This window comes from Corvus cornix, chromosome 27 (assembly GCF_000738735.6).
Source record: "Corvus cornix cornix isolate S_Up_H32 chromosome 27, ASM73873v5, whole genome shotgun sequence".
Classification (NCBI taxonomy): Eukaryota; Metazoa; Chordata; class Aves; order Passeriformes; family Corvidae; genus Corvus; species Corvus cornix.
This window is the reverse complement of record NC_046355.1, coordinates 4,245,782-4,272,384: the sequence shown is the minus strand read 5'-3', so window position 1 is coordinate 4,272,384 and position 26,603 is coordinate 4,245,782. Positions and strand designations below refer to the sequence as shown.

Sequence of the window (26,603 nt, the reverse complement as noted above, 5' to 3'; positions counted from 1 at the left end):
AGTGCTGGTGTTTTAAGTCTGGAAGTGCAGCCTCATCTGTCTGAGCATGGCACATACCTGTGGAAATCACCACAAATATGCAGCGCTCTAACATCAAAGACAGGAAAAGAGAAGTAAAAAGGGCACCCAAGGTCAAAGCCAATGCCAGGGCTGCTAAAACCAAGGCTTCTATTAGAAAAAACCTTCCTGAAAGACTTGCAGAAGAAGGTGGCAGATTTCCTCCCAACAGAAAGAAAACAAAGATCAGAAAACCTGCATTTCAGCAGCCAGAGCAAAGCCATCGGGTGGATTTGTGCCACAGGTGATGCTGAAACACGCTGTGGTTTGTGTGGCTTTGGGGGCAGGGGGCATTAGAAGAGCATTCCTCGCTTCAGTCAGGGTTAAGTGTGCCAAAACCTAGCTCATTTGGTCCAGTCTCGAGGTCCAAACCCTCTACCACTGAACCAAGAAGAGTTTCACTCACTGAAAACGCCAAGGAAACAACTTATTTTTACTTCGTTAGGTAAGTTTGAGCATAAATTTTAAAGAAACTATTAAGAAAGGACAATTTGAGTGTTGTCTCATGGACACATTCCACACTTTTTAAGCAAAGCAAAGGCCCCAAAGGCTTCAGATTCATTTCCCTTTTGATTTACAAGCCCCTACATTTATTAGCCTTCTGGACACGTGGTGAGGCTCATCCTTTGTACAGGAAATTGGAAGGAATTCAGACAAGGCTTTAGTTAAAGTTCACACTCCCCCTATTGGGCTCCACTGCCACACAGGGATTTTACCCCAGGCACTGACTTCCAAAGCTAAAAAACCCCCAAAAAACTAGAACCAGACCCTCTGACAAGAATAACAGAATTAAGCTGACGCTTACCAAAGCACAAGGAGTGTTTGCATTGTATGGCTGACCACTTGTGAAGTTGTTTCTGGATAAAGTAACCCCTTCTGAGTAATTAATGAAATATCAGTGCTTTTTTTGGTCCCAGAATTCCAGAATGGTGTGGGTTGGAGGGGCTCTTAAAGCTCATCCTGTTCCACCCCCTGCCATGGGCAGGGACACCTCCCACTATCCCAGGTTGCTCCAAGCCCCATCCAACCTGGCCTTGGACACTTCCAGGGATGGGGAGTTCACTGCAAGATGAACTGCAATCAAACAGATCCACATCCCTCCAGACAGGCGGCAAAGAAACACCAGCCTAAGGGACTCTCCCGCCTTCCATCCCCATGTTGCTGTATCTATCTGAAGTTGGTTTAATTTATTTAAGACTGTGGATCTTCAAGCCTTCAAGTCCTTAAAAACAAGCACACGCAAGGACGGGTACTTTCTATCGGCGAGGCATGAGCTGGCTGGGGGAGACTAATGAACAGTCCTGTCCAGGGTTACTTTTTCCAGCTTGAAAGTGTATGCTCAGCAGCCATCTATTGAGAAGTTTAAGTCATTCTCCATTTAGGGAAAAAAAAAAAATCAGTCATGCTCCTTTGACAAGGATTTCTTCCGTAACTCACTCAGGCCCCTCCATGTGTCTGAACACTGGTTTTCTCCCCTTTTGTCACATATTCACTACAGAGGGTTCTGTTATCCTTTAAAAGGTGCAGAGATAACAGCCTCACTTCCCCCAGCTCCACAATTCATGTTCCAGTCAGGGCAATAGTAACCAAAGATGACACAGCTGTACATGCTATTAAAAATTGGTTCAGAATACCAAAACACCAACTATTTCTAGAAAAAACAGCTGCACTGAGGTGCTTTGAATCCTGCAACAGCCTTTGTGGTCATCTCTCAACTGCTGACGCTACCTCATTTGCACAATCAAACTCATCTCTGTCCTGTCCTCCCAGTTTGTTTCACCCAATAGTGCATTTGATTTTGGGGCACAACCCCTCCAAAACCTGCCTGCCTTCATGATAAGAAACAACCATTCTCCCTCCATCCTCACCCCCAACAACAATTTAGATTTATTTTTGTGTTTGCATGCCTGCTATGCACCAGTGCTCTCCATCAGCTGCTTCCTAACAGTTTTTTTCCAGGAATTAATTCCATAGTGATGTTTCATAATGATTAGAGAGCATCTTTCAGGTTTATTAACATGGAATTGGAAAAGCAGCTTTTCTTTTGGTCAACTCTAGGCACTGGTAGGAAATGCTGACCCAGGAGATTCTCCTACCTTCCATCCCCATGTTGCTGTATCTATCTGAAGTTGGTTTAATTTATTTAAGACTGTGGATCTTTAAGCCTCCAAGTCCTTAAAAATCACAACCCCCTCACACAACAGGGTCAGTCTGGGGTGATGCCGAGCGAGTTCCCAACTGTTGCACAGCACCCCCCGACTCAGCACTGCCACTTAGCAGAACAGCTGTTTTAATAAGCGCTTACATCTTTAGCTGCCTAATGCAATAACAAAATTAAACAGGACAACATGGAGCCTAATCCAGCAGGGTGGGGGAAAGCCAGTTAGTGTTCCCAGGCACTGGAACGAGGCGCCGGGCTGCGCGCGCAGGCACTGCCGCTGCCCCGCCACGCTCCGCTCGGGCACGGATTTGCCAGGATCTGTTTACACAATCCACTTTTCCCTGCGAAAGGCATGAAAGAAAATACTCTGAGGAGAATCTAAGAGGCAACACGTTCTCTCTGCAGCTTTTTGCAACTTTTCCTGCGAACTGAGCAAACAAAATGAATTCACAACTATCAGTGCTGCTCCGGAGCTGCACTAACAATGAGCGTGAGGCTGCCCGGGGAGAAAGGGGGGACTGAGCACATTAACAAAAGCCCAGAGTGCGCTGGCTGTGGCGAAAGCCGGGGCCTGAAAGGCTCCTTTGTCTCTCTGGTCAATGCAAACCCATTCAGCGGCCGATAGACAGCAGAAAGAAAGTGAGGGTGGGAGGAAGAAGAGTCCTGTCTCTTTAGAGGACAGGCTGCGAGGCAGAGCAGGGACTCGCATGGACACAGAGCAGCGTTCCAAGCGCCCGTAAGCCCGGCATTGTGCAGAACAAATCCCCACTGAGGACACGCTCTGCTCGCACCCAACCTTCCTCAACCAAGGGACACACATTCCAGGAACTGGACATTCAGTCCCCAAAGAGCATCCAAGTGCAATATAAACAGTAAGCTATAGAAAATAACCCCCTATTTCTGAGTCTGCTGGCTTTTCTGCAATCCCTTCTTCCCAACAATGAGCTATTGTTCCACTCCTGGGACTGAGGAAATGTTTGTGTTCGTTCGAGTCCTTTACATTTAGAGACCTGCTCCTCATTTCAACATCATTCCCCACCGTGCTACAAAGCACTCGGCCTTTTTCAGTATTGACTCCACCAAACAAAACTAACACCCCCTTCCTTGTTTTGTTAGTGCTACCATGAAACTCAGCAGAGCTCAACAGCAAACCAAAATACCAAGAAATGATCAAAGGAGCAGAGTCCCAGCTGGTATTGGGGTCCCATTTAAACATGGACACATGTGACCACCAGTCTGAAATGCAGAGTGATCAAGACCACCTTCAAGGGTCTGATGCTTGCTGGGCATGTTTCTCCTCCCAGGTGTTCAAAGAGGGGTGCACACACTCCTTGCCTCAGCCACACAGCCACCAGCAGCAGGAGCATCCATGAGGCAGGATCCTCCATGTGGTGGAAGACATGGCCATCATGGACCTGCATGTCCCAAGGAACACGAATACTCTCCTGTAAAAACCCAAAGCCATGAATTCACACTGGGCTGGCTCCTCTCCCAAACTGGGCTCTTGTTGCACACTGGAACCTCTGGGCAGAAAGAAACTTTGAACCCTCTGTGCTTCAGCAGAGCCAAGGTTTTGACGCAAACACAGACTGCGAAGAGATTTCTGCAGGGAGTCTCACCCATGTACAAAAGAAACATTTAAGTGAGCAAAACGAACAAAGTGTCTATTTCCACTCCTTTAACGTTTATCCGTCTCTCGGCTCCAGGACCACCCAACTACCCTGCCCCAACCAGGGAGCTCCTTCCTGCATGCTCCACGCACAGGACACACTCACTGGCTCAAAGGAAACTGGTTCCATTTTCCTTCAGCAGCCTGACCTGGGATAACCACACAAAAGGCAAAGTTGGCTAAATCCCGTCCTTTTGCACCACCCCATGAGCTATCCATATGCTGCATTTAAACACTTCACATCTATTTGTGGAGCTGGCCAAGGGGCAAGATACTTCTTTATACAAAGAAAGCTAATTTATTTGCCTAAAACACAAGGGTTTCTTAATTGCAATCACAGCACCAGCTTCTGCAAGAACAGCTTGTAAAGATAAAAACTTTTTTCTCCCTGGGTTGTAGCTGAACTAAAAGGGAGGAAAACCCGACCATAACCAGAGTTTTAATTAAACTGACTAGATAGCCCATTCACACGGGCCACAGCTCGCACAGGACGCCGTTTCCTTTTGGGATTTTTCAATATAGAAAGGACTCCTGCTCTTCACCACTGAGATAAAGATCTTTTTAGAGGTGCTGATCTGTTGCTTCACTGGAAGGTGAAGGAAGTTCCCATCAGAAACAGCCAGCTGTGCAAAAAATGTTACTGTTCTTCAGGCATCCAGAGGGGAAATCCACTCGGAGGGACCAAGCCCAGAGCCTTATCCGAACATAGCCCTGGCAGCACAAAGAGGCATTTCAAGCACGCTCACACACTCCTGCCACACTCTCCTCCTCCACTGCAGGAATATTTTTTGCCTCCTTTGTTTCCTCACAGGTGGGGAATGGCAACATCGAGCAGGCAGCTTGCAAAGAAGGGAAGAGGAACTTAAAAACCAAGTCCCTTGCACAGCAAACAGCAAAGGACCTGTGGCTGCTGCAGAAGTGGGAATTTACAGCTGCTCTTGCATCACATCTTTTATTTTTCGCCTTTTTTTTTAATGTCAGGTCCAATACTCTCAAGTCTAATTATCAGAACACCCTTGAAGGTGAGAAAGAATAAAGAAGCAGAGAAAAAAAAGGAAGTTATCCTTAGGTGATAAAAGAAAGTGATTCCTGTGGTTGCCTTGTGCAGGGCCAGGAGCTGGACTTGATGATCCTTGTGAGTCCCTTCAAACTCAGGATATTCCATGAGTCTACAATCTGGCATGAAATCGGGTAACTCTTTGTGCACTCAAAACTCCAGTGAAGGCAGCAGCTGCTACAACACACAAGCTTGAAACCAAAGTCTAAAGAAATGTGGAAATAGAGAAGAAACAAAGCAAAAGTCCCTAAAACACCTATTGCTGATTGGCAATGACTTGGGCTTCCACTGGCAACTCTGGCAAGATGACCAGCAATGGGATATAAATAGGAGATTCCTTTTCACCTTCCTAAGGTAGGGCTGCTGTGCTGGTCACTGAGAACAAACCCAGAGAGTAAGTTGCATTTATTTATGTTTCAAATCACAACATGCACCACACAGCATTAAATAACAGCTCCTTACTCCAAAGCCTTAGTGTTTGCACCATTGATAAGAGAACATCAATAATCTGCAGCAAAGTACACCCTATTTCCAGATAAAGCAAGATGTATTTGTTCTAGTTAATTCTGCTTTGTACAGTCTAGATAACACGTTTTAAGATGCAATTATGAAATGCCAGCATTTAAAATCAATCTATGATAAAAGTTAATATAACAATCAAGGGGGAAAAAAGCAGTTCTCAAATATGCTAATACATGGTACAGGAGAGCTCCAAGATGCTGCTTATATCTAAATATTCATATGGAACAAAATGAAGACCTAGGAAAAGCCACACAAAAACCTCATTAAGGTTATTAGGGCCACTAGAAGAGGTCCAAGCATAGGTTCCACTGAGCAGGTGGACTTAAGTCCCGACTGTTGGGCTCCTTCTGCTGCTTTCAGTACAAACATTGTGGCTGACACTCCACGCATAAAGAGGCTTAAAGGGACAAGCAACACAAGCAAAATGTGTCCACCAAATGAGCTTCTTCAAAGCAGCATCTGTAGAGGTTTCCTGGTTTTATGCTCTTTGCTTTTACTGAGTGGTAAGCTGCAAAGAGGATGATGCATGTTTTGGGTATAGAGATACTACAATCTCTGTTCACTGATCTCACCCCATTTTGCAGCTGCCTGAGTCAGCTCTGAGATTGGGATGATGTTAAAATACTGTCCTGTCCCCTGGCACCATGTAAAGTGACCCCAGAAACTGTGCTTTTCCCATGGAAATGAAAGCCTGCCCTCTGATCCTACCTGCTCCTAACGCTTACAACAGGCAGCACACCTGAGGCCTCTCGAGAGGACTTTCTCTCATGGGTAACTTCACATCCTGACCACTCCCACCCTGCGATTACACCGACCCAAAAATGCAAACCTACAAATGGACATCCTAAGCATAGCAAAGACAAGCCCAGCCTGGGCATAATGCAGAAAAAAGTGACAATTCCAGCTGACAGATAACCAACAACTTGCTTGAGGGCACCATGTGATGAACCACACAAGCTTTGGCCTTTTCTGCCCACTGACACTGAAGGTTGTGAAGGGAAATCAATGTTATTACTAGACACAATCAAACTGACAATATCATGCAACACCTGCAGCCGATCTTTACTTTTCAGTCCCTGGAAAGACTATTTTGTCGCAATTCCCTTGTATCTAAGAGGAATTTAGCAAGACAGCTGCTCTGATTCTCTCTGCAGCCAGGGCATGTCAAGAAAGTGAGGAAGCTCCTTCAAAATAATCCTGATTCATTCACCTCACATGCAAGTGACCCCACTTTCTTCCACTCAATCAATCTGCAACCCGGCTTCTCTGGAACAGCAAGGAGCAGCAAACAGCCTCAGCTGTTTCACAGAACCACAGACTGGTATGGGTTGGGAGGGACCTTAAAGACTCTCCAGTCCCAACCCCCTGCCAGGGGTAGGGATGTTACTCCCCAGGGCTGTGTTTCCACCCCTCCTGGTCTATCACTGCTTCTTAGGCTTTAATCCAGATAAACTTCCTGATTTCCTGAGCTGAAGATAGAAAATTACAGCAAAGAAACAGCTTTGTTTTCACCTTTAAGCAAGAGAAAATACCCAGCCAAACCTCAGCTATGCCACACATCCCCTGCAAGAAGACAAAGGATGGCTCTGCAGCACACCACAGAGAGGGCCAAGGCCTCAAGCTGGACAAGACCCGTTTCCCTTGAGGCACCCACTGAAAAAACCAACACAGGCAAAAAGTTCAGGACCTCACCCTATGACACCAATGGCAACGAGGGCAGTGCCTGAACTACGTGATCAAAAGATGAGGTTTAGTGCATCACCAAATGTTTCTGAGAACCGTGGAATATCCTGAGCTGGAACACAAGGATCATCCAGTCCAGCCCCTGGCCCTGCCCAGACACCCCAACAACCCCAGCCTGGGCACCCCTGGCAGCGCTGCCCAAACGCTCCTGGAGCTCTGGCAGCCTCGGGGCCGTGCCCATTCCCTGGGGAGCCTGGGCAGTGCCCAGCACCCTCTGGGGGAAGAGCCTTTCCCGATATCCAACCTAAACTCCTCTGGCACAGCTCCAGCCGTTCCCTGGGTCCTGTCCCTGGTCACAGAGCAGAGACTGGAGCTGTGCTTCCACTGCCCCTTGGGAGGAAGCCAAATACAAAAGGAGGTGAAGTCCCTCCATCAATACCAGCTCAATGTTTTTACTGATATATCTGAGCTGTATTTTGGGTGACAACCCTCAGTGCTGCAGTGGAATCCCCTTGCTCTGACTTGCCAAGCTTTGTCACAAGATTTACTATGGGATGTGTTAACAGAATGAAGCTGAAAGTACGAAACTGGAGCAGATCCGCTCTGTCCAACGGCATTTGGATCAGTCTGCCTTCAGAGCCGTGGTACAGACAACCTGGGGAGCAGCACATCCCAATCCCCACCTAAAAATAACTGCATTCCAGGAGCGACAGTCAATTCTAACATCATTACTCAATCTTGATTAAATCTAACGTTCAGTGTATTTCTTAATCAACTCGCCTCAAGTGACTACCTTAAGGTTAATCTCTCAAAGCCTTTTTCAGGGGAGAGAAGATTCTTCCACCATCTGAACACACCAAGGAGCAGGTAGAACATGAAAATTATTATCCACAAAGCTTGTTCTTTCCAAAAATATTTGGCAAAGCACTGGGGTTTTTTTTGTCTGTTTCATATAAACATGATGTAAAACGGAGTTAAAACAAAGTCTCAAAAATGCCCTTCAGCATTTAAAAAAGATCCAAACTTGGAGGAAGAAAGCATCTTGAACAAGGCATTTCGCAGCACAGTGCAGCAAAGAAAAACGTCCTTTGGATACTTTCAACTGCATTCATTTTTGCGATTAACTACAACAGAAGGGAAAATAAATCCAGTACCTAACAGAGAGATATCTTTACACTGCTTTCCTTGATGAAGTTCTCCTAGAGCAGCCTCTGGCTCCCAAGCATTTGGTAAGTGTTAAAAACCATATTTATGTATGGAACAGTTCAGCAGGGAAATGGGATGCCAGCTCCCAGAGCCCCGAGCACACATGGAGGCACCTCTGCACGCTGCAAACCTCCCTCTGGAGACGATGGAATGCAAACGGGTTGCCAAAAACCCTCCAGCTGCTGCTCAGGAAGGCATTTCTGCCCCAGCTGATAACACCCCTCACAGAGCCAACCACACCCACCTCCCGCCTCGAAGCTCAAAAGTCTTCCCTGACCTGCGGCAGTAAAATGATCCTTCCTTGAAGCAGCTGAACATGGAAGTGAACAGAATCACAGAATCCAGAATGGTTTGGGTGGGAAGGGACCTTAGAGTTCATCTTGTTCCACCTCCTGCCATGGACAGGGACACCTCCCACTATGCCAGGTTGCTCCAAGCCCCGTCCAACCTAGCCTTGGACACTTCCAGGGATGCAGGGGCGGCCACAGCTTCTCTGGACATTGCAGAAGAGTTGGGAGAAGATATGTACTAGGAAAAATTCCTGGGTCACTTTTTCAAGCAAAGCCACCAACCAAACTAATTGCAGCCATCCCTGGGGAGGAGGCAGCTCTAAGGCGGTCAGAACCATTGCTCCCAGAGAATGAGGAGGAGTCTTCAGAGTCAAGAAACCGCATTGTTCAAGAAATGAGGGAAAACCAGGAATCTAACAGGAGACATGCATTCAAAGAAAAACATCACACCCACAAAATTCCCAAGCAGTGGCCAAGGAAGAGCCAGGGGGCACAGAGGCAAATCTGACAGGAGGCAATGTCAGAACCAGAACTTGTGATGATCGTTTTATTTTTGTTTATTGCATTTTCAAGCAGAAAAAAAGTAACAGTAATAGTCTCACACGGAACAGTAGCTACACAAGGCTAAGACCAAGCAAACCTCCTGGTAAATGCTATAAAAATATCCAAAGCAAGGCTGTGAGCAAGCTGGCCTGATGGAGATGACAAGGAGTGACTGGGAGGAGGAAGCCAGGGAGAACAAGGCTTTGATCTCCTGTCTGGCCAGACACACACACCAGCCTACTCCTTTCTGGAGTTACTTTGGCTTTTGGTCTATTCCAAAAGGAACAGGAATGGTTCTTCAGCTGTTCTCTGCACCTTTGGCTGCATCAGATGCTTGTGCACAGCTAGTCTGGCAGAAAAAAGGTGTTTTAATAAAATGCCACAGATCAGTCAACACAGCTGAAGCCACACCCGTCTTCCACCTTTCCCGTTCTGAAATGTAACTGCAGATAGAACAGTTATTTTCAAACACTCCTGTATTTCAGTCATTGAGCTTAAAACAACTCACATCAAACAGCCAAACCAGGCACTATCTCACACAGACTGAATCACAATCCAATGAAAACAAAGGTCCCCAAATTCAGTGTGGCTGTCCCCTGACTAGCAGCTGAAACAGCAGTTTCTGGCCCGATACCAGCTCAGGGAGAGGCTCTGACCTGCTCAGCCCCCATCCATCTGCTGCTTTGAGGCAACCTGATAAACACACTCTGGGTCTGGGTTGGGAAGCGCAGAGCCACTGCCACTGGGGACAGAGGACACCGACTGGGAAACACACTCCAGTCCCAACAGCCTCACCAGGAAGAGAAAACTGGGATTTTGGGGCTTGTTTCCTTCAGAGCAGTTACTTAACATACACACAGAGTTATTTCTATGCCAAGTTTGCCCTGCACACACATACAACCAGGTAAGAGCATTAAAACCCCAAGAGCCAAAGCAGACAGGGCGAGGTGACACAACTGAAAAGGCACGAACAGAGGAAGGCAGAGCACGAGGAAAAGAATCTCATCACAGAGAAAGGCTCAAAAGCTTTTCTCCAGCCCTTATTCATCTTACAGCCTGGAATAAACTTCTCTGTGCGTATGACAGCCTACCTTCCCTCATGCTGAATTCACAAAGTAAAACCTCCCATCTCTGGCTTCCCTTCAGAGCCAGCAGCTCCTGCAGCTGAGGGCACATTGTTACACGTCTGGAGAAGAAAGTTCCCATCCAGACATGAGCACCTCAGCTCGTTCACGGCCATCTTCACCCAGGGGTCTGAATTTCCATAAAGTACTAAAAACCAGCTGACTTTTCCCTTCCTGTGCATGTCATTAACACGGAACTGCCCTTGCCCACTCTGTGCCCTAAAATCACTAATAAACCACTCCAGCTTACCAGGCTACACCCCCCACATGCCTCTGCTCCACAGGGACAGCCCCTGCTTCTGTCCTGGGGGTCGGAAACCCTGCAGCAACATCCATCTATTCCTGAGCCAGGCTCTCCATCTGTATGATAAGCAGGAATACCAAACAGTCTGGTATTTTACTGTCTCATTCACTCTGCTGCGTTTCCTATGGTGTCTCCAATACCTCACGCTGTGACCTCAAGGGGAAATGCAATGCTCTGCTGGTCACTCTGTTGTGGTGACAGCAGTGTTGTCACCCAGAGTGATGGTCCTCCCATCAGCTGAGCAAGGAATTCTAAAAGGATGATTCTCCGGAGCATTGATGCTCATTTCCACTCCCAATTCTGTAATGCCTCGTGACTTTCCCCCCCATAATCTTTATTTCAGCAGTTTATCGAAATTAAATGAAATACTAAGTACCTTCTTGCCACATGCAGAGCTTATAACTTCCCCTGAGTTAAAATCCTGTGTCATACAAAATGAAATCCTGGGAAAGCTGACATCCAGGGAGGGCAGTGCAACGCATCTTACACTGCTGCACAAAAACCAAAGTTCACAGAGGGATGTAGGTAGGACGGGAGCCCTGGGTCTCCTCAGTTCAGTCCTCTGCACCTCCAGTTTTCCCTCATAAGGAATCTCAGGTGCACACTTCACACACACCTCCGCAGGGGAATCCAAGAAAGAGGAACAGCAACGATATATTCACCTCACCAGGGTCTGAAGATGAGCAGTAAATTACTCTCTGAGCATTTCCCATTTAAAGAAATCCTGGTTTGCTTCCATTGGCTCTGCCTGTTGGATGCTGGATCCAAGGCCAGGTCAGATGGGGCTTCAAGCAACCTGGTCTAGTGGAAGGTGTCCCTGCCCATGGCAGAGGGGTGGAACAGGAGGAGCTTTAGGGTCCCTCCCAACCCAAACCATTCTGGGATTCTACAAATTCAGGCCACGAACAGGGATAAACACAGAGGGAAGGCTGCAGCTGCTGCAGTGCTCTCTGAAGTGATGCCACACAGCTGAACCAACATACAGGTGGAAGTCGGTGAGGATACCTGATGTGCTATCCGAAATGGGAAAGAAATGGGAACTTCAGGACCTGTCCCTGCCTGGCTGCTCAGGCCTGTTTGCACCAACAGGACAGCCCATGCATCACCACAGGCACGATAGTTCCTTTCCTGATGAGCATTAACCCCAGCTGTGCTGATTTCAGACTGCAGTATCTCCATAGTCACAGCAGGGCTTTAAGACTGAACTTTCCACCTACAGACACTGCCCAGACACTTGGATTTCACCACCACCACGGCCACAAGTGCCATCACCACATAACGCATGGACAGAGAAGCTCAGAGGACTGTGCTGGTGACCACTGCTATTTTAGTAGCCTCTTTTCAAATTAACCATAGCTAAGACAATGGTCTTAACCACTGGATGGGAGGAAGAGAAGAACAAGGTAAGTATTCTTCCCTTAAATGCTGATGTTTTGGAACACTGCAGAACAGGAATGGAGCAAATCAAACATTTCTGATTATCCCTAGCACCTCTGACATTATCAGGGGCTACAGTGCAATTTGGTTCACCAAACTGGTTGAAACACACTTCATCTTCTTCCTTTTTCCCCACAAACCAGAGACATTTCGGACTCACTCGCAGGCAGTGTGGACGATACAGATCTTTTGTCTCCCATTCCTAAGCAAAAACACCATCTTAAGCACAACATCATAAAAGCAAGGACGGAGCTAGACCACAAGAAAAAGCAATCCAAGCCTGAGGAGTGAGTGAATTCTCCTTTGAGGGAATATCTGCAGTCCTCTCCTCCCAGTGGTGGAAGTTCAGCAGACTTCTCCAAGAGCTTCCAAACCATCAGTGACCTTTAGGAGTTTTAGCTCAACCAGAGAGACCTCAAACTCCCTGATGAAGACCAAGAGTTATCCCTGTTTTCAACACTTCCAAGCCTGGCTGCATTCTTCCCCCCAAAACTCCTTTCAAACAACAAGACAGAGCTGATCTGACAATAGAGAAGCAGCTCTCCCCACTCTCTGTGTCTGTCCCGCTCCCTTGTTTTATTCCTCTGCTCCAGCTCCTTTCTCCATGCCCTTATCAGGTTGATTAATACTCATTCTGGACGATCAGATGTCTGGTAATTCAAGCTTTTACAGCGCTCCATGCCATAACTCTCTCTAAGGCTCACACACTTCACCAGAAAGCTTTTTGCTGACTGTTCATCCCGGGCATTCAATAAGACATTCTGGACAGAGGTCCCAGCTATAAAACTCTCATGTTCTTCGGCTGCCAGGATGGGAATTTGGTGACAGTACAATTCATTCATTTATTTAATGATCTTAACATCAGCCTGAGTGGATAAAGTATGCTTTGGCTGCAGCAAGGCAGGGATGGGGCTGTGCCAAGGGCCGATTGTTTCGGTGAATGCCAGCAACGCCAGGTACTGCTGCCACGGCCACCGCACTGAGACGGGGTGGTTTGGGGGAAAATGGGAATCATTTCAAGTTAAACGTGGTGCACAACCTCATAAAAGGAGATTATTTGTGCAGATGAACTTTTTCAAAATTAAAAAAGTGTTTTGGAAATGTAATCAATAAAATTAAGGCAAATAGTTTAAACTCATCGAAACTTAGGCTTTGTGATATTTGCATATCAACAAAAATTAGGTCTTTTTTTATTTTTGAAGAGACAGACATAAAGGCACTTTGAAATTGACTTTAAAACACAACAGCTGAATTATTTGCACTCTAAAATACGAAACACAGAGCCCAGAAAAGCTGAGGACTTGGAGAGAGACTGTCCAGTGACAAGTATTTATAACTGCGTGAGCACTGGTGAGGAAGGGTGACACAAATTGAAGCTGGTTTCATATTATACAGCAAGTGGAACTCAAGATGTCTCACCAGCTCAAGAAATACTACATCCAAAAGCACCTTCCACACAAGCCTTGCCACGCTGTACCTGCTGAAATCCCCTTCCCAGCATGTTCCAGAGTTCAAGGTGCACCATCAACTTCACATTAAAAGTCACAATAAACAGGCTTTAAATTTGGTTTCAGTTCTTGAATTCCCCCCAAATAAGTAGTATAGGTTACTCACCCTCAGCTACAAGAACCCTGCTGAGTTTCCTTTCCAATATAATATATTGAGTCAGCCCAATGATTCAGCTGCAAAACAAAGTGTCCAGCGTGGAGCCTGTACATCACCCCAAACAGGAATTCAAGACTTCCAGAAAGTTTTCAGGCCAGATTTCAGCCTGAATTTCACATCAGACCTGACGGTTCTGTGGAAGATCTCATGGCAGCCCCAGGACAGAAGGGCTGGGTCTCACCACTCAGTGGAAATGCACTTTTTTTTTTTTCCTAGAAAGGTCCTTTCCTCAGGATGCTTAGGAGCCTTCCCAAGACAACAGTTGCCTAAAAAACCAAAGCTGAAAGTAGCATCACGAAAAAAAATCTTTCCCTTTGATGCACAGAGAAGAGTCTCCTGCTTAGTCTGAAAGACCAAAGACTTCTCTCATTTTTGCCTTTTGGCAAGAGAACAAAATAAGCCCAGAAAATGCCAGTTTCAAGGCACAGTAACTTCTACGACTTACTAAAAACACATAAAAGAGGGAAATGGTTTTCAGACCACCATCAGCAAAGCCATAGCATCAGCTCAAATGGATTTTCACCCATCACCAGTAACACAGACACTGCAGTCAGACTCCTCTGAGTAACTCAGTAACTCACAGTCACCCTCACGTGTAAATCAAACCCAAACACACAATCATCATCTGGCAACCCCAAACAGAGCAGCCCTGCAATGTTGATTGGTTTCCACCTTCCAAAAGCTCTCCAAACTCAGGAAAGTCTGTGTTATTTAAGACCTTTAACTGCATTAACTCCTTGCTTGCTGTTCTCACAGTACCAAGAGCAAACTCCAAGGCTGGCAGGAAAATTTGTGTCCATATTCTGACCATATTCGGTCCCCCTCCCCTGCTAAAAGCAGGGATGGTCTTTGTGCTTCCAGCTTTTACAGCTATTCCTGTGCAGACACTCCTACTCCAGAGCATGGGAGTCTCATTCCTGCTGAGCTCAAGCACTTGGAAAGGAGCAGCTGCTCGCTGCACCTCGACAAGTCCTAACCCATTTCAACACTTCACCAACGGATTTGGAGAGCGCGACTGGGATCGGTCGAGGATGGGATAAGTTTTTCTTCCAAGACACACAGTCTGGAAGCCACTTGGCTTTTTTTTCAAGCCTATCTAAAGCTCTAGAAATATTTTAACTCTCATGTAGACAAAGGAAACACAAAGGTGTTACAACCAGCAATCAAAACATCTGATTTTTGGTGGCAGAATTGGTTTAAACCTGATACTCTGTGTGGGGAAACTTGTCCTTTTCTCTCCACCTTAACTACACAGCAAACAAAGGTAAAAACAACTCCTCGGGTACAATCGAAATACAGAGCGTGTAATTTTCCTTTCAGGAAAGAAATAAAATAATCATGCTGTCCCATTAACCTAGTTACATGCCCAGCAGCAATTTGACTCAAGTCCCATCAGCAACAGCATGCCATCACCTATTCCAAAAAGAGGGAGCGCGCCCTGGGACACCTTCTAAAGGTAAAGAATAAACCATAGGAATAACATGCACCAGAAAACTTCGCTAGCCTAAAATCTGATTTTGCTCTTCTCCCTTTGATCCTCTTCTTTTTTAGGAACACATTCTCTTTTCTTCTTCCAGCTGTTCCACATCATCAGCTCCTATTTGGGAGGCAAAACGGAGTCCAAGGTTTGGGAAGGAAAGCTGTACAGAGAAGTGCTTGAAATTGCAACAAGTGTAAAACACAGCACCCTGAGAGTCTCATCAGCTGTACTCCCTTAAAAAACAGGAAGAAAAATTAGTTGCCCTGGTTCCTTCAGACCACAGGGCACACGACTCCCCCCACACATTCATGCCTTGGAACAAACACCAGTTTTCTCTTCCCCATTCATTCCAGAAAAGCTTTTGCAATTGCCAGCAGCCACATTCAAGTCACAGATAAAGTTTCCTACCAAAGCAATGCCTGTAAAACAGTGATACTACCCATCTGTAGTTCCCCAGAGTAAAAATTCCAGCAACTCTAATCATATTAGCGGATTTACACACAACTAGACAGTTGACTAGCCCTGAAATTGCTGGATTAGGAGAAAAAGAAAATATAGGTTACCTCTGCCTTCTATAGGGAGATCTTCACTGCTAACCCCTACTACTAAACAAAAGTGGAGCAAATGCACCAGCTCAACACATCCCAATGTTTGCTAACAACATGGAAAAGCCTTTCAGCCTGAAAATGATGGACAAAATCCATTCACACACAGATAAAAATCCTTCTATGTGCCAACATCTAAAGGGGAAGTTATTTGTTCTGAGTCTCATGTTACTCTCTCAACAACTTCTTACACAAACTCTGCTCCCAAATCAGAGCTGCTCATTAAATACATGTATATTTAAATGGATAAAGTAACCTTCTACCACCAACTTCTGCCAGAGAACATACACAGTCATGCCCTTGGATGTGAGGAGAAAATAAGCCACTTGAAATCACATTTTTAGAACGGTTTTCTCCAAGAGATTTCACCACAAAAATCTTACAAAGCTGGTAAAGTGACATATCTGTGCGCTAACATGATTGGCTTTTGTCATTAAATAAATTAAAGCAATTGCTGCTTGAAAGAAGACTAAGATGTGCCAAGGCTGGGAAACATCAACAGGGGAGATGGCAGAGAGGGCTAAAGGCACTTAATTTTTTGGCAACACGCTCCCCAGTCTGTGCCCATTCCTCCCCTGCAGAGGAGCCACCACCACGGAGCAGCAGGGAAAGTCTCTTTTCCAAGCTCTTCTCCTGCTGCTCTGACCCTCCCAAGATGTTTGATCTCCACAGCTTCAACACTTCTAAACAGAAACACTTCCCAGGCAACACCTCTGCCCCTTCCTCCCCTTCATCCAGCCAAGATCTCAGAACTTTCCCTCCTCAACTCAGAAACATGGAGAGCAAGGAACGCTTCTGATCTCAGCCTGGTCCCTCCTTTGCACCTCTCACCACTCCCTCCCTCCCTCTTGGGACCGTAATGCTCCCGACACCTTCCTCACACACGGCTGCCACTGGCATCTGGAAGAGGATTTCCAACTGCGCTCCGGTCGATGTCAAAGCAGCGCAGGGAGTGCTTCACACGAGAGCCACGACCACGCTCTCCAAGCTGACTTTTGTGCCCCAGCAGCTTCCGAATGCCTTGTCCTCAACAGACAAACCCCAGAGAGCACAAAGCTGCTCCATCACGTAGTCTGGGAAAACACCCCTCAAAATGGAAGTAAGAGAGGGAAGATGACATTGGCTCCAAACTTCCAGAGGGGATCACGGCAACCCAGAGACCCCGACCCTTTGGCGCACGCTGCAGATTCTCTCCTGGGAAAAATTATTGGGCACTTTCTCCTCCAGCTCAACTCTGTTCACAGAGAGACAACAGAGAACCCCGTGCACCCAAATCCTCCTCAAAAATCTTGATTTAACCAGATCTCCAAGGCAGGCCTACTCTGGCCTGGCCTGCATCCCAACACTGGGCAAGCACTGCCAGGAACTCACCCCGACTTCTCACACAGCCTCAGACATTCCTAAACGCCATCCTCTATTTCTTGCTGTCCTCCTGGGCTTTTGGGAAGCTGCTTGCATCCAGAAGATGCCACCCAACACAGCAGGAACTAGCACATCACTTCCTGAAAGGGACTACAGCACAGTTAGCTGAACAATGCAGGAAAAACTAAAACTAAATTACTGAAGCAACATTAGCAAAACACACATTTCCTCGCAGAGCAATGGTGGAATTCACACAGAAATCAGTCCCCCACACACCGATCCTTCCTCTCTGCTTCTCAGAAATTGAATTAACAAGGAGGAAGAAGAGAAAAAAAAAAATTAGTAATGGTCTGTTGCACCCTGAGCCTGCTACGACCTGCAATAACCTGAGGAACGCCCAGTTTTTCAGAGATGCCCAATCCCACACGGAAGCAGCCACAGGGATAGATTAAAGTCAAGCTTACTGGTGCCTGCACATCAACAACCAGGAACTCCCTCCAAACGTGAGGAAGTTGGGAAAAGAAAACAAAACCCTACTGACACCAGCCCCAAGCTGCAGACAGCTCTGACTGAACAGTGTCACATTAACCAGCAGCTGGGGGACCTCACCCCAGGTGCCATCCATCAACCTGGCTGTCCCTTACAGGCCAATGTTTGCTCTCGTCTGGGCTAGGAAGAAACTGGTGACTTGATTATATTGATCCACAAAATTTATTCCCAGCACGGGGACTTTTGAAAGAGCAGCTTAATGTAACACACACACAAAAAATACTTCACTCCTAAGTGGGAGAGTAAAGAACAGGGTGTAGTGTGACACGTGTCAGAAGCACCATCGAGGTAAAACCACGAAGGGCCACAGTGCACTTGCAGCACCTCTGTTACTGTACATTTTTATGGAAGGAGTCTCACTCCAGACTTCACTGGAACTTCTCCTGCAGAAGCAGTCTGGGAGTCAAAGCCAAGGAGGGCAGATTGGGATTTATTTTTTATAATATCCCTTCTGTGTGTCATTTCACCCTCCCTTGTCCTTTCCTCCCAAATAAGGGTCAGAATCCAACTGAAGGATTTATCCATACTTTATCCATGACAACTTTTTAGCACAATTTCTGCCTGAAATCAGGTTTGGCTGAATACTCACCACTGCCAGAGCCACAAAAGTATCTCAACTTACTTTTACACAGAAAATTTAACTTCTTGAAGCCGCTGTGTTAAGGAAATACCTCACAAGTCTGTCTTGTCTTACAGCAGCTTCAATAACTTCCTATTTACCAGGAAACGGAATGAATCTCACATCCAGACATTTCTGCTCTTCACGTCCATCACTTTCCAGCTTCTCCTTCTCGCAAAAATGTTATTTTTTTTTTTAATTCCTTCTTTCCCCTGTATTTTAATTTTCCCTCCCTCGTGCCTTGCTACATGCACATGCTGAACACTTCTCTCTCACACAATTCTTATTTTTTTCCAATTACACAGATATTGTTTAATTTCATGATACATTAAGTCTGAAACCACAGACCAAAGTTCACCGGTAGGAAACTGTTTTGGTTTAAAAAGCCCAAGTCAGAGAAACCTGCAACTCTTTTATCTGCTGTGAGGTAACAGTGGCTCAACACTTGTATCAAAACAGAGAGGGAAAAAAAAGAAACCAAAGAGGGCTAAAAATAAGGCTGAACTCAGATGACCCCCTGCACTCCAGTAAATCAGGGATGAACTCTGCTCCCCGAGCCTCACTCAGAGCAGCACTGAGAGGTAACAGCTTTTGTTTATAATCAAACACAATTTGGTGGAGGATAAAACCGGCCAGGGCACCTGAATAAGCTTCACCAGGACACCTGAATAAGCACGGAAATTAAAGTGTTTGTATATATTCCAAGCAGAGATCAGTAGTTTAGGAGTTAAGCAGAGATATCGGTCAAACACAAACACAATGTTTTCAAAACAGGCTTGTCTAGAAATAAAAATGTAACGGTGTCATTTTAACCTCCCCACTTCTATAACACCAACTTGTCATGTCCATCTAACATTTCTCCCCACCTCTGTCCCTCCTGCTCACGGTGTCATTGGGTCTCCAGGAGGGGACACACTGCCACAGCAGCCCCAGCTCCTCCAGGAGCTTCTCCAGTCTTTCCAAGCCCTTTTGTTTTTAGGCTGTGCTCAGAGTAAACACAAACTTCATCCCTCGTGTGCTTCATGACCTCACCGAAAGCAACAACGACAACAGCACAGCCCCTCATCGGACCCACCACCAGGCTCCCCCTCAGCAACACCCAGAGAAGTATCCCAGGGAATAAATAAAGTGCTTTGGAAAGCCCAGCACAACCCCAGAGCCAGGCAAACTTCAGCCTTCAACTGTCAAGACACCCGAGCACCACATTTCCCGATAAAAAAGCCCTTTCCCAGACAAACCAGCACCTTGATGGGATGATCAGCCGGGCACAGCCTGTGCACGCTGGCCAGCATTCCCACTCCAACTCTTGGCACATCCCTCAAAACTGAGCAACAGTTTTACTTACCACCACCCTGCTGACTCTACTGACAGCACCTTCCCACTTTTTTTATTCCTAAAGCACCCGCTGGATTTACAGAATAGCACAAACCAGGCAAAAATCACCCAGCACAGAGAACGTCCAGGGGTTTTCACTTGACCCAAACAAATCTGTAACGTCAACAGTCCCATGATTTAAGCAATGAATTTGTTGTCAAGGAAGGGGTGATTCTTGCCGGAAGCTCAAGAAAACAATGGACCTAAACTGATTATAAAAGGGCTGGGTTTTCCCACCTCCAAATTGAAAGTGAGAGCAGCAAAATGCTGGCACACAGGGAACACAGTTCTGAGCACAGGCAGCACGGCACAGCCCTCGGCACGAAAACCACCCTGCACTTCCACCTTAAAATCCAACTCACCGCCAAACGTTAATAGGAAAACACACTCCCGACCGTCCCTGCACCATTCCCGGATAACACAGCACGGAGATATTTCACAAAGTGTGTTTTTCACTTCATACTCCCCCCAAAACTCCAGGGAGGGGGGGAAGAGAACAGCCAGTTTGCCACGGGATGATGTCGGACGCTGGAAACAAAACCTCAGGCCGGCAGGCACTTTCCTGCTGATCCCTGCAGTATTTCCCTCCTGACTCGGGGCCTACTCGCAGCACAGAACCGAAGACCTTTAAAAAACACTCGCAGCCCCCGCCAGCCTCTCTTTGTAGCAGCGGCCGCTTTGGTGGGGGGATTTTGGGGAGTGGGAGCCTCCTCCTCCTCCCCATCACGCGTGGCCTGGCAGGGAAAGCCGCTCAGTGAGACGTTCCACCTGAGATTTATTCCCACCAGCCAAGTAGGAAAAATTAAATAAAATAAAATAAATCACATGAAAATCGTCCCTAGCTGTAAATAAAAACGCTGGGTTTAAATTCGCCTGGAAAAACAACAAAACCAAAGCACTTACCTGGGCAGGACCAGAGGCAAAACTGAAGAACGATTTATAATTAAAAGTTTACCCTTGGGGTCACCGCTGCTTTGGGGGAGGGGGAAAAGGGACCCCCTGGAAAGCGCTGAACCCCCAAACCAGCCCACTGGGGAGGTGGACGGCCCCCCTTACCCCGCACCATCCCAGCAGGTGCAGCCCCCTTTGCAGGGGGCCCCACACACAAACAGACACACAAAAAAGAGCCGGGAACCCCTCAACAACCCCCACCTCACACACCGCCCCGGCTCCGGGGGGCCCCGCGACCCCCAACCCTCCCCCCGTCTGGGGGGCCCCGCGACCCCTCACCCCCCACCGCCCCCAGGCCTCGGGGGTCCCCGCACCCCTCACCCCCCCGGCCCCGCTCGCTGTGGGGAGGGGGTGTCGCCCCCCTGAACCCCCGGGGCAAAGGATACTGCTGGGGCGGCTGTGGCGGCAAGGCCCTGATGTTGGGGTGAGGCGCCGGCGCCGGGTGAGGGGGAGCCGGGGGGGGAGGCGGCCCCGCCGCCGCCCCGCTCCCGGGGCCGGTCCCCGCCGCCGCCGCCGCCGCGCCGGGTTTCAAAGCCGCCTTCTGCGGTAAACTCATGGCCAAGCGCAGCCACCACCCCGCGGCGGGGAGCGGGGCCGGGGGGAGCCACGGAGCGGGCCGGGGGAGAGCCGGGGCAGCGCGGCGGGCCGGCACCGGCGCCGGTCTCCGTGACAACGCGCCTCCCGGAGGGCTCGGGAGAGGGGCCGGCGGGGAGGGAGGGAGGGAGGGGAGGGAGGGAAGGGGGGGCGGCTCAGGCCGCGCTGCTCATGAGCCGCCGGCGGCTGGGGGTCGCGGTCGCCCTCGCCGGGGGCAGCGGAGCCGTTCGCGGCGGCGGCTCGGGGGCGATGCCGGCGGATTTTCCTCACTGGAGTAGCGGAGCATCAAACATGGCGCTGCGGCCGCCTCCAGCTGTCCGGCCGGGCGGGCGCTCGGGCGCCTTCGGGCCGCTCCGGAGCCGCTCGGCCCAGAGCCGATCGGCGACCTTCGGCTCTTTCCGGAGTCGCTCGGCCCACCGCTGATCGGCAACCTTCGGCTCTTTCCGGAGTCTCTCGTCAGCCAGAGCCGCTCGGCAAACCTCGGGTTCTTCCGGAAAGGCTTTCGTGGGCGCAAGCGCCCTGCCCTGCTCCCCCTCCCTCCCCGCTCAGCCCAGCACCTCCCGTGACCCCCGCGCTCGGTAAATTTCGGCTATTTCCGGAAGACGAAGGCGTGAGAGAGTTCGGGAAGCTTCGGAGGGGCTCGGAAGAGGGGTTCCCGCCCCGCTCCGTGCTCTTCGGAGCTTCTCGGCGATCTTCGGAGTCCCTCGGGATCGGCGCGGGCGTAGCTTCGGGCACGCTCGGCTCGGCTCGGCTCGACTTCGGCAACGCTCGGCCGTGAGGGACTGGCCCGAGGCTGTGAGGGGGCGATGGGGTCCCTCAGGACCCACCCCACCGCGGGCTTCCCCTGCCCGAAACCTCACCCCCAGCCCCAGTTCCTGGCTTCTGGAGGGGATGGAAGGGGTAGCACCGCAGCCCCTCCTGAGGCGTCGTGAGGGCCGGCAGCCTTCAAGGCAACGTGGAAGCCGGGCACCCCTGGGACCCTGTTGGCTGTGAGGGGTCCCGCAGTATCCACCCCACCGCGGGCCCGAGGAGGGGGCTTACGTAAGAAACCTCACCCCCAGCCCCAATTCCCAGCTGCTGGAGCAGCTGGCAGGTGCCACACTGCAGCCCCTCATGAGGGCAGGCAGTCCTGAGGGTGACAGGGTAGCTCTGAGGGGCCCCCGGGACCCCCAAGGCAGCCCACCTGTGGCAATGGGGACCCTCCAAACCTGCCCTTGTGGGGAGAGATGTCCACCTGATCCCATGGTCACACCAAGCCATCACCCCCCAAGGGCTGGCACACCTTCACCATTTCACATCTAACCTGCAGAAGCCTCTTCACAGCCACCACCTGAGCTTGGCAGAGGCCAAGGTGGTTTATACCATCTCAGGGAGATAAAAAGCACCTCAGAACAGATTCCAGCAGCTGCCAGATTGTCCTGACTTGTCCTTCCTCGCTGCTGGCCGCCGAGGGCTCATTCCAACCTGCTGGCACCTTCACGTTCCTGCCATGCCGCACATCCCAGGGAGACGCTCCCAGCACCGTCACTGCGCCCGCAGGTATTGCTGCCCCTGTCACCCAGCCTGGGGTGCTGCTCTAGGAAACCTTCCCAGAGTTTATTTGTGTCCCATCTGCTGCAAATTCTGAGCAGCTGCAAGTTTAGGAGGAAGATAATGCTTTAAAGCAATCACAAATAAACCCTTAAACGTGAAAAGCTTCTTTTACTGAAGTGAGCAGCTCTTGTGGTGGTGTATTCAGGCACCTGGAGAGTAAGTGGTACAACCACAAGCTGAGAGAAGAGAAATCTTGTGCACTAAAGAAAACCTACCCAAGGGGTCACATCTGTCCTTGTCTGTGCAATGGTCCTGTTTCTACGCAGAGAAGTAATTTCGAGTTTTAAATATAAATCTGAAGGTGGAGGATCTGGACTGGGTGTTGTTCACTGGACCAAAATTCAGCACAGCGGGCAAAAAATAGTAGAAGGGTCTTGAGTACATTTTCCCTTTGGAGTCAGGCTCTGAGTTATCGAACAATGGGGTCGTGCAGGGGAGGTTTAGGACACACAAGAATCGCAGTGTATCCAGAAGCTCTCCCTCCTCCGAGGTGTGTTCTCAGAAGGAAAGCTGGGAGCTGCCACGAAGGTCTCCATTAAAAGCAGCCCTGCAACTGGAATATTTTCTTACTTATGTACTACCGGAGGGTACAGCCACCTTCTGCAGTGCCGGCAGGCATTAGTGGGGCAGGGGAAGGTGACTCATGTGCTGCTTAGTGTCCCTTTCTGTGCTCTTTGTTCTGCATTGGGGTAAGGGAAATACCTGTGAGGAGGTGAACTCATACATACCTCACACTGCCTGTGGGAAATGGGGGGAAATAGGAAACACTGAGATTTTTGTTTTAAGGGGAAAGAGCCCAACCAAGCCCTGCCAGCCTGTAAAGAAGTCCTGAGTGCGGAATATTTCCATCTGAACCCAGGAACAAATATTTAGAGGGGGCTCTGGCTGGTTTTGTCTGAGTCAGTTTTCCTCAGCAGCCTTCAGCCTGCCATATTAACCGATTCCCCACCAGGAAAACTGAAGAGAGAAATAAGAATGACCTAAAATAAAGGCCAAGTACTCCTCCACTCCCCAAAAATGGGAGAACAAAGGAGGAACTTCTCTCATGGTATGGGATTTGCCCAAAGACTAACAGATCTCCCAGCATCCCAGAGAGCTGCTGCGTTCACAGCACACCTCTCCTGCTGGGAAGACAATTCTCCCTCCACAGCTGGTAAAGACTTGGCTGTTGTTACTTGGAGGGTGCAAGTAGAGCTGTGTGTTCTGGGGGGCTGGTGCCGTTCCATGACCACCTCCTGGCACGGCCCCTCTCCGGGTACCCCCCTTTGCACGGAAGGAAATTAATCTCAAAAGCAAATTGACATCCATGGCTGCCTCTGTTCTACAGAAATAGCTGCCTGTAAACACAGCTGCAAAAGAGCTTCCGAGCTCCAGGATCTTTGGATATACACTTTTTGCCTGTTTAGAAGGAAAAAAAAATGGCATTTTCACCATATTGTCTGCTGAAGCTCCCAGAATGTGCTGGCCAGGAGAAGGAGCCAGGCTCCTGGCTCTGTCTTAAAGCCCTTCCCAAGTCAATGTCTCTCCCCAGCCATGTTTTTCCCTTCTTTTTAATTTTTCCTGAGAAGAAAAAGCAGATATGTCTCCCTTCTACCCTATGTAGGACGATTTGGCCAACAAAATCCTGCAGATTTTAGAGCCTGAGTGAGTTCCAGCTGGATTCACACCCTTCTTCCTGCCTCTCCATTTCGTTTTTCCTCTTTTTCCTGCTAGCTTTATTAGCACCTGGGAACCAATGTGTCACTGTGGGCAGCTGCAGCCTACAGTGCTGAGCTCCTGTTTCAGGAGCCAGCCCTTTTTCCAGTCCCACCAGTCTCTCGTGTACCTGCCACAGCAGAGACACAACCCCACAGCACAGAGTGTAGTAGGAATGCTGGAGCTGTTGGTGAACTTAGGAAAATACAGGATTGGGGTATCACTGGAAAATGGCTGTTTTCCTGGAAGGACACTCATGAAGAGAAAAGCATAAAGCACAAAGCCACGGTCCTAGGAGTCAGTGAGGAGACGCAGCCTTGTTGTTGCTTGGCTCCGAGTGAAAACTCAACAGTGCTCAGAATGAGCAGGTCCCAGCTGCAAGGTGGGATTTAGAAACCTGCTCCCCACCTCCCACTCCCCGTCCTCCTGCCTTCAGGAAGGTGTGGCTTTTTCAGGGAAGCTTTTGCCCCTAAAATCTGGTTGTGCCAGTAGGTGACCTCAGCACTGTTGTGATGTGACAGGGGTTAGATCCTACCTGGAGGGAACAAACCGGGACGGAGAAGGGCAGTTCAGATGGTTGGGTTCAGCCTCTCACCTCTCAACAGCTGTCTCAGCCCCACCAAACCTATGAACAGCCCCCATTTCCAGCTCCATTTGGAGGCTCCAGCATGCTCCAGGTGCATGCTTTCACCCAGCGCAGCACAGCAGCACCTCCCTCTTTCGGCTTCTCCTGCACGGATCCTCTTCCAACACCCTCCAGACACGAAAAACCCCCACCATAAAAAAAAAAAAAAAAAAAAGGTCCTGCTTGGAGCTTTCCCCATTCCTCCCCTGCCCGGGCTCAGCCCTCGGCAAACGTCTCAGCCCTCCAGGGCATAGCTGAGCGCAAAATAAAGCAAATACCACCCAGGACCAGGCAAGCCCACACCAGGCGCTGGCACAGAGCGGGATGATTCACCTCCTGCCCGCTCTCCCTACGCCCGGCAGCCTCCCAGGGAGGAAAACTCCTGCCACCCGCTCCCAGCCCGGCACGGGGAGCCTTGACCACAGCGTCTCCCACCACAACACAGTTAATGGTCACCCTCGAAATCCTTCCTGCCCTGGGGCTGTCCCTGAGCCATCACCTGCCTGGTCCCTCCCTGCGAGTAAGCCCCAGAGAGCCAAAGTACTTCCTTTTTGGATGGTTAAACCACTTCTAACAGCATCTCCATGTGACGCCTGTGCTGCCTTCCCTGCTCCTTGCAGCTGGGAAAAGACCCTGTCACCCCAGCCTCACTCTATTCCTCTTTGCCTTCGACCCACGTTGCTCCTCTCTTTCCCTAGGAATGCAGGTATTCCACCACAATTTAAACACGCGGAGCCACATCCAGACCAAAATAGGACTCCGGTAACATCGCTGGCTCCTGCCAGCCCGGCACTGGAGTGTGCAGGCAGCGATTTTCTCGGCTCCACCGCCCTCTGCGGGTTTGCGCCATTTCCAGGCAGATCTCAGGGAAAACAACGGCCACGGCCGCTCCCCAGCGCTGCAGGAAACCGAGGGCCTCACACCGAGTCGTGCAAGCAGAAAGTGAGTGCTATTACTACATTTCAATTCCACGTGGGTGAGAAAACACGGTAAAAACAGTCAGAGAGGTATTTTAATGTCTTATTTACGCAACACCCCTGTCCTCGGCTCACTGCTGGCTCAGTCCTGCCCATGGCAGCAGCAGAAACACTCTGTATTCCCAAAAGTTTGTTACCAGTGGGCTGCAGCCTCCTAGTTTTTCCCCAAATCCAGTCCCGATTAACAATTCCAAGGCTAAATAGCAAAGGAGTACCCAGCACTTGGCTTGTTTTATGGCCATCAGCTCTGCCAGGTGCTGGGGTGAGGCTTGCAAGGAGCCTGCAGCCCAGATCCTGCCTTGCATTTTTTGGGCAAGCCTGATGAAGCCATGGAGCATCTGCTCGGAGAGAACGTTGGCCTGTGTTACAGAGCTGGCAGCAACCCACCAGCATCACCAGGCCATAAATATGGCCTGCGCGGGGCCTGTGCCGCTGGATCCCAGTACAGCCCAGCCGGCCAA

The 26,603-nt window shown here is 49.2% G+C and overlaps 1 protein-coding gene across 1 annotated transcript in view; it reads right to left on the bottom strand.

The window, feature by feature from the left end:
* The window catches only part of EIF4G3 (eukaryotic translation initiation factor 4 gamma 3), a 142,021-nt gene extending 120,843 nt beyond the window's left edge, over positions 1–21,178 (bottom strand). Inside the window, 1 exon segment of the mRNA XM_039565796.1 lies at positions 21,045–21,178. The gene's annotated coding sequence lies outside the window, so the exon portion shown is untranslated.
* Between the last annotated feature and the right edge of the window lie 5,425 nt (positions 21,179–26,603).